Source organism: Lonchura striata, chromosome 4 (genome assembly GCF_050655825.1).
Source record: "Lonchura striata isolate lonStrDom1 chromosome 4, ASM5065582v1, whole genome shotgun sequence".
In the NCBI taxonomy this organism is placed as follows: Eukaryota; Metazoa; Chordata; class Aves; order Passeriformes; family Estrildidae; genus Lonchura; species Lonchura striata.
In genome coordinates this window covers 66,295,994-66,304,718 of record NC_140706.1, presented here as the reverse complement: position 1 = coordinate 66,304,718, position 8,725 = coordinate 66,295,994, and the positions used below count along the sequence as shown (strand labels likewise).

The following is an 8,725-nucleotide window of genomic DNA, read 5'->3' as shown; positions in this document are numbered from 1 at the left end:
TGAACATTTTTGTGTATTCACTTGTACATGCACACACCATTTTAATTTGCTGTGTTTGGATTTGGGGACAATTCCAGTTACCTGGTATCCAGGTAAAGACTGATGTTGAGTCCCTGTTATCAAAAGTCAGAGTTGCAGCAATCTTAAGCAGACATAACTCCTGACAGAACACTTCTCTTCTGTGAAGTTTCTTGTGGTGGAAGAACTTTCCAAAATTATACAAGCACCGTGAAATAAGGTCTGTTTAATGTGAGTCACCTTGGCCTTGATATCTTCTGGTTATGTTTTGCCAAATTAGTTTGAAAAACCTAGAAATAGACAAGAATGTTTTAGAGTAACTTTGCTGAACTTCTTCAACACCAATTGCAGGTAAGAGGGACTTCAGGAAGTGAGTTAGATGAGCTTTTTTTAGTGAAGTTTGTTGAATGTACTAAAACACCAGGCTGAATGTACAAAAACTCAAAGGCATGGGGAAACTCATGGACCTTCACGATGTTCTACTGCATAACCAGGGAAATAGCTACACCCTAATTTAATGAACTGCACCACTCTGATTAATCCTAGATGGATTTGTCATGCTAAAGCAATAGAAGATATCTTATTAAAAATGCAAGTAGAGATTTTAAGACCTCTGTTGAAATTAATGAAGGAAAATCATGTTCTTCAAACATAAAATAAAAATTGGAATCTTATGCTGTTGCTTTGGCATAAAGTATATTTCTAGTTGGTAGTTTTTGGACTTTTTTTTCACATTTCTTTCATAGATTTTACTCAAAAGCGAAATGATCCATTGATTAGGAGAGGACTTATGTAACAGCTTGGTTCTCTCATGCTTTTATAGTTCCCTGCCTTAATTGAGCAGCCACATCCTTATTTGTGCTGTCAGTGGCACGGATTTGTTCCAACTCATCCCATCCCTTCATCACTCTCTGTTGTTATATTTTAAAAACCCTCTTATTTGTTATTGTAATCTACACGTTCTCAGAACCCAACATTTGGTAATGCTGTGCTTATTCAGAAAATAGATATGATCTAAAAAAACATGACTGTGGTTGTAAGGGGAAAACAACCCAACAGTGAACAAAAGCAAACTGCTCCTAAAGGAATGCATGACTGAGAGGACCATTTGATGACCTTGGGCTTGCTTAGCAAACAGAGTATTACAGGCTGTTTTGAGCTCAACACCCAGTGGCTACTGCCCCTCTACAAAAGTAGGGTTATTAGGTATTGACAGCAAAACATTGCTGTTTGCCTATTTTTCTTGCTTTTCACCTTGTTTTTAAGCCTTCCCTAAATATGGAAGGCTGCCTGAAGATAGGAAAAGCTTCGAAACAATAAGCACTGAATGCATGAAGTGACCAGCTGAGGTCAGCTAAATAGCTATAAAGTGACAGCCAAGAAATAATTATACAAATCTTGTTAGTTTTACACAAAACCTTACTCAATAGCAAGAACTGTGTATTTCTGAGAATGGAAGTATTTTCCATTAATTAGGAGTTCTCGAAAAATGTGTCATGAAATACAAAACACATGTCATTAATCTTCACTTGGGGCTAAAGAACAACTCTGATAATATCTGTACTCATTACATTTTTCGTTCCAAATACTGTTTATCATACAAATCTCTTGCATCATGAGTTTTCTATCTGCTCAGATGAGCAGACAGAAAACTTTCTTCTCCATGGAAAAGCTCTCCTTGGAATGAAAAATTACTCTTTTTTCATGCAGCAGAGAGATGAAATGGAGAAATAAGAATCCACATGCTTGAAGGAAGTTTCTAGCATGCCAGGATGCCAGAGGAAAGTGTGCTTCTTTGAGTAAATAAGATGAAAAAGTGCAATTATCTACAGAGAACAAAATGAGAAAAACAGCTATTTTATCTTGTAGCTCAGTAATAGCTTCTAAACTCAACTAATCCTTTATAATGTGTGCTACACTAAAGCTCTAAACAAGGGAATACTGCTCATATGATTAATGAAATGCAATATTTCTTTGCAATAAACCTTTTCCATGCTGCCCTCTGCTTTCTCTTGGAAGTCAGCTGCACTGAACAGATGGAGAGTGAGTCCATGATAAGGCTTTCATGACTACTGTAGAAGTATTTAATCTCTTAAAACAAATACATTCCAGTGTAAATCCAGAAGGCAATATATAAATATACATAAACACACAAATATGTGCATGAACAAACACCTATAAATGCATGTATAAATATGTATCAAATCAAATATCCATTATCAAGAAGTTTCTGTAGAATGTTAGGGAGAAAAAGTTTTAGAGTTTCAAAGATATCCTTGTAAAATGTGCAAATAGTAATAATGGCAAATATATTTTTTCTGTGATTTTTTTTTTGACTCATTCTTCAGAATCTTACATAGACATTCAGCAACTTATTACATTCTTTATGAAGGTCACAAAAAGAAGATAAAAGAAGTAACTTGTTGCTTGGTTAATTTTTAAAATATTTTTTACATTTCTTTTTAAAATTTTAAAAATTTTTAAGGGATTATGTAGTTTTTTCTTACAAATATATCTGCTTTTTAATTCTCTACTGCTATGATCTAATGAGATTTTTTGCTAGAATAGATAGAATTGGTATAAAAATGAATATTTAAATTTAATCTGTAGCACTATTAAAGTCATAAATTTTAAGCAACACAAGAGGTTGGAACTGTCATGGCTATAGCTGAGCAAACAATTGGATATATTAGTCACAAATTATTGTTTCAATAGATCATTGAGTGAGTTATTATGACAGCCGTACACTGTTCTTCTAAGAGCAATTAATAAAGCAGTTGCTATCCCCTTAAAGAGGAGTGAAGAGAGAAATCAAGAGTCAAAAGCTATGAAAAAGCAACATTTACAATTTTTAAGCATGAAAAAGTAAAAGGCTCCCTCTTTTACTGAGTGACCTGTCTAGGTTCACAATTGATACATTAAACCTGTTCACATCCATTGTAGAAGTAGCTATTTATAAAGTTTTGATCCTAAAAAGTCATTATTTTATACTTTACTGAAGATGCTTTAGTTCAAAACTGTCTTATAAAACTCTTTTAGGGACTCATAAAATAGCAGTAAAACCATTCCCTTCAGTACAATCTGCTAAACTGCAAAGAGCTTTAAAGTGAAAATAATTTTTAAGGTTTGGGTTGGGTGTCTTAATGAAAAAAAAAAAAAAAAAAAAAAAGAAAAAAATTTTATGTATACTGCAATGCTAGAACATTCTATTTTTCCAGGATGTAAGGCACCCAAAAGATAATGTGCATATGTACTGCTCCTCATAATTTCAAGGAGATCATTCAATATCTAATAACATAATTTAATATTGTCAAAGACATTCCTAATGTCTTTTTTCCCTAGTGTATTACTTATTAGCATTTCACAAAATAAATTACACTCCATCTTTGCTCAGATTTGGGTTGGTTCTTTGACAGTGTAATTCCACTGTTCTCCTTTTTCCTATTTTTAAGGGGAAAAAAAAGCCATTTGCTGCCAAAGGATTTTCCTAATTCCTCCCTTTTCCACATAAATCCTTTTCTTACTTGCCTGAGAATTACTATCAGTACAGGTTTACCTCTGAAGAGGGACACTGATGATAATGGTAATAGAAAGAATAACGAGCAAAAGGCTAATGAGAAGAAGAATCACTACTGAGGGAGTATTTCAAAGTTTGAAAATATTGTTCAGATGTTGAACTAATTTCAGTCTCTGGAACAAACCTTTCCTTTTCACTGTTATTACATCAGGGAGCTTTATCCCTGATGAGACATTTTTATGTCCTGCTTAATAAAGCTTGATGGCTCTTCTTTCAGGTGTCTCTAGTAGCTTCTCCTTCCCACAGCCATCAATCATCTCCAACTTTATCTCCCCTTTTATTTACACTGGCAGGAACACTTGTTTTGTAATTTTGCAGTGTGGCTTTAAATGTTGTATCATGGTTCTGAAGGAGAAAGCAGGAATGAAACCTTCAGTTTCTGAGTGTTAGATTAAAAGTCATTCCTATGAAGAACTTACATTTTTTTTCCTTGTCTCTCCCATACTAGTTGTTGGTTAAGAAGAGTGGATGAGGAGGCAACAAGGGGGCAGAAAAGGGGGTGCTTTAGAGTTTTATGTGTGATTTAAGACCTTCATACTACAAGCAACCACAGCCTTCAAAGGACAGGGATGATGAAGGGGCTGGAGCATCTTTCCCATGAAGTCTGAGAGAGCTGGAACTGATCAGCCTGGAGGAGAGAAGGCTCAAGGCACCTTATCAGTACCTAATGGAGCAAAGAAGAAAGACTCAGAATCTTCTCCCTGGTGCCCAGTGACAGGCCAAGAGGCAATGGGCACAAACTGAAACACGGAAGGTTCCTTCTGAACATAAGAAAAATCTGTCCTCCTGTGAGGGTGACCAAACAATCAAACAGAATTTCCAGTGAGCTGGTAGGGTCTTCATCCTTTGGAGATCTTCAAAACCCAGGTGGACAAGGTCCTCAGCAATCTGCTTTAGCTGGCTCTGCTTGAGCAAAAGACCAGACTAGACAACCTCAGCTACTCTGTGATTCTCACATTCTGTGGAAGAAAACACTACTCAGGCCACAAACATGTTTTAGAAATGCCCCCATGAACCTATTGGCTTTATTAGTTCTTCTCAGTGCTGATGGGATGGGAGCAGGTGTGGAAGTTGCTTTTCTTCCCTGATCTCGGTTTCTTGGTGGTTTCCCTGCAGAGATAAGTGACTGAATCTCCATCCTGGAGGTTCTTATGCCTGTGATAAGCTATCAGAGGAAATATTCCATTGATGCCAGCAATGCCACTGATGTGGTTAGGGCCCAAACACACACAAAACATGCCTGGAAGATCTCTAAGCAGCTTTTTCTTTGAGTCCTCTTGGTGGTTTTGGTGGTAGAAAGTCTTGAGCACTGGAATGCAGAAATAACCATCTCATTTTACTGCTCAGCAGCCATCAGATGATGACAGCACCTCCACTCTGGGGAATCCAGCATCACTGCAAGCTTCTGTAACTTCAGCTCTTTGGAAGCCTTGAGTTTCAGCCAGCTATAAATCTCTAGTCCAACAATCACCATCAGGTGTGGAAGAAACAGGAGAAGGTTTCAAAGGCTCTCTGGTGCCAGTGTATCCAGCAGACTGAAAGGAAAGGAGAATGTAGAAAAGCTCTGGACTTCCTGCCATTATTTAAAATAGGCATTCAACTGTCAAGCATGAGAGAAGTGAGGTATTGTAACAGCCACTCTCACCTCCCAGGGGAAAGAATACTTCAGTGCTTCATTACATCTCCAGATATACCATTAGCTGAGCCCCCACTAAAATACCTGCCATTCTTAATTTAGTTCTTAAAGAAGTCAAGACTGAAAATGATGCAAAAGATTATTTTAAAAAAAAAAAAAAAAAAAAAGAAGAAGAAGAATTAAAAATACCCAGTTTATTTATCTATAAAATCACTGATTTTTCCTTCCTGGCTATTAAATAAAGAATAATACAAAGCATTGTTATTGTATGTTACATAATTTTTGGGGATTCATTATAAGTGAACTTCCATGAGTGCATTGGATGATTTCATGATCACCAGATGCCTGAGCAGTGGCCAGAAGCAGTCACCACATCCTAACTATTGCAGCATTTCAGCACCTTCATGTGCTCCAAATAAGATGTGGATCTGATATTTCATATACCTGAGATATTTAACTGAGATATCCACATCTCAGTGACTGAGCTATATGAGAAAGGAAGTAAAATATAACCTATGGAAATTCTGTAGAATGTCAATCTGAGAACAAAGAAGATTTCTCCATCCACACTTATTGAGTGGTAGTAGCTCCTCTTAAATACTACTCATGGGTTTAGTTTCATTTTGAGTGGCACAGAAAGCTAGATTGAAGGCTTTTTCAATATACCATAAAAACTGTGTGACAACAAAAACTCAATTTGGGGTGCCAGCCAAGATCAGATAATAAACAATGGGCAAAACTAAATAGAGTGCCCAAATGCAATTCATTTTAGTTATTGGCTCACAAAAGAAGACTGGCTGGAGGCATGCAGAACTCCCCTTGTCAGACCACTGAATCATTCTTGGTCTTGTGTGTCACCTCTGGGGAAGGTTTAGATAGAATAAAGACAGTGAAGTCAGTATTTAACCCATTCATCTTGTTATGCAGATGGATACAAATATCTCATTATATTGCCACTTCTCTTAATTTCAATTGCCACCATATCTAGTCACTTCACAATGTGTGGAAGTTAAACTAAGAGGATTAAAGGGCTTTTAACTAGCTTTTTTTAAACTAAAGAGTTATTCTTTACAGTAAATTAATTATGTTCAAGAAGAGTCATGCCAACTACCAATACAAGTATGTCTTATTTTCACAGTTGCAAGCTCTAACAGACTTTCTCACATGGAAAAATATGTCAGTTTAAATTCCAGAACAAGAAAAAAAATTACTGATTCAGTCCTTCTCATTCAAAGATCATTGCTCTCCCATTCTAAGGAATTTTAAGAAACAAAAATGAAAGCAAAGATGTAACTAAGTTGGTAAACTCCCCCTGACTAGAAAGAAGGCATCAGCTGCTACTTGAGAATTTAAACAACCCATCAGCTAAGTTGCTTTATTTGCAGTTTTTTCAACTTTTCTTCAGCCACTTGCTGCTAACAATCTGTAAATGTTTGGCATATCTTTGACTCTTTTCATAACTTTTTTTTAAGAAACCCCTCTTCTGAAATATTGGTGGTTTTGATGGTTTATGAATTATTCATATGTTAAATTGTGACACCTGTATTTAACTGCAAATCCCAAATTAATTGGAAAAATTCCACAACAGTGCTTGTTTTTCTGCTCTGCTGCTTAGCAGTGATGTTAAACTAAATCAAAAGCTCCTTTAAAAGGATCAAGACCTGCTTCCAATATAAAGAAAAAAAAAAAAAGCAGTAAAAGAAAAGCAGCCTGATAGCTGCATGACACTAAGAGTTAAACCACTGTTAAACAGAATTAAAATCATGGACTCCAGTTCTCCAGGCAATCACACACATGTTTCATTTTAAATGTGCCTGTAGTTCTATTGACTTGCATCACTTAGAGGTACTGAAACATTGTACACGTGCTTGAGAGAAAGACTTACTGAATTTTTTTCCTCAAGAATGTGTCCACCCATTTCTACACTTGCTCATGGATCAAAATCTGGGCATTTCAAGGTTGGAGGCATTGCTAGAAACCCTCACTGCCAGCTGAAAGCAGTGAACACCCACTGCAAAACTTCAATTCTGTTGCACTAGACAGGAGCATCTGTTTTCAAAACGAGCTTTTCTGCCCAGAAGGCTACAGAGATGAGTAAAGAATTTCCCAGACTTTTTGTTCCACATGCACTTTCTATTATTTATGATCCTAATTCGTTGTGATGTTTCATGTTAATGCAAAGGTATTACTTTCTCTGTGTATAATAGAATCATAAATATTTATACATAAATTTATATATATTAGACATCTTGTAGGTAGAGACTTGTACTTTCTTAGGTCCAAATAACACACATATGTCCTTCTCTATTTTTTTCAAAGTAATATGAAAATATTGGGCAATTTAACTGACTGAAACAATCTCAATCATGTCTGATTGAATGGCTGCCCACCTCTTCATGTGGAAATTAAAGCTTTTGTTAAAGTACAGAGTAATTACTTCACTTAAACCCTGGGAAAAAAAAAAAAAAAAAGAAAGGGAAAAAAAAAAAGAGGATATTTTGGCTGTGCATTTGTTCATTAGATCCAGATGTACATTATTAACTGTCCATAGCTGGCATTACTAATAAATCATGCCTGAAGGATTTTGTTTTGCAAGATGGAGAGAGCAGTGTGCTCTTGCTTGTTTTGTTGTTGTTGTTGTTGTTGTTGTTGTTTTTTATCACAGTTGATTTATTGGTTTTGTTTTGTTTCCCATTTAGGACCTCCTGGCAACAGTGGCACAACAGTGGAGCAGCCTTGAGAAGAGAAGCGTGAGCTGCACCGAAGCCGCGGCTGAAACGGAACAGAACGTGCCGGCCTTGTGCAAGGGAGAGCTAAAATTAGACCAAAACCAATCCTCTACATGCTTCAGCTGTTTTGTTAACACCTACCTAGTAACTGAGACAAAAATGTGCAAATGTGTGTTCTGCAATGCACATGAAAAAGCAATTTTCCAGCCTGCCTGAAGCTGCATTTAGTAGAAAACCCAAATATCATCAACTGCTCACTCTAATCTCCCATGCACCCCTTATGCAAGATGAGCTCTTCCATTATTTTATATTTTTCCTAGCTTTTCTATAAAGGGAACTCATCTATCCTGCTGTCCCACACAAACCTCAAACACCATTAGCTATGTTGCCTGAGCCATTTGTCCATGGAAATACATGATCATTTCTCTTTTCTAAAAATGGGAAAGATGTAAGGAGCACTTATCTCCTGCAAAGTGCTTAAGTGACTCTTTCAGGGAATTTGCAGTCCTTGTGACAGCAAGATAGAAAGCTCTGTGACATCTTGCAGAACTGGACTTTATGTCATTCTATTGTAACCTATCTTGTCTTTTCAATGATAAACTCTCTCAGAGGATGGAGTGGCTTTCTCACAGAGAAACACACACACAAAGCCCCTTATGTTTACAGCATTTTTTACATGCATAGTAACATTCCACAGACATCATGTGGTTATAGAGTGTATTTCTTACTCAAATTTATAAAATAAAACCTGACATTTGAGATGCT

The 8,725-nt window shown here is 36.4% G+C and overlaps 1 long non-coding RNA gene across 1 annotated transcript in view; it reads right to left on the bottom strand.

The window, feature by feature from the left end:
- LOC110484355 (uncharacterized) overlaps window positions 1-8,725 on the bottom strand; it is a 158,307-nt gene that overhangs the window by 20,645 nt on the left and 128,937 nt on the right. Inside the window, exon 13 of the long non-coding RNA XR_014955222.1 lies at window positions 82-308. This is a non-coding gene — a long non-coding RNA (uncharacterized LOC110484355). The remainder of the gene's footprint in view (window positions 1-81; window positions 309-8,725) is intronic.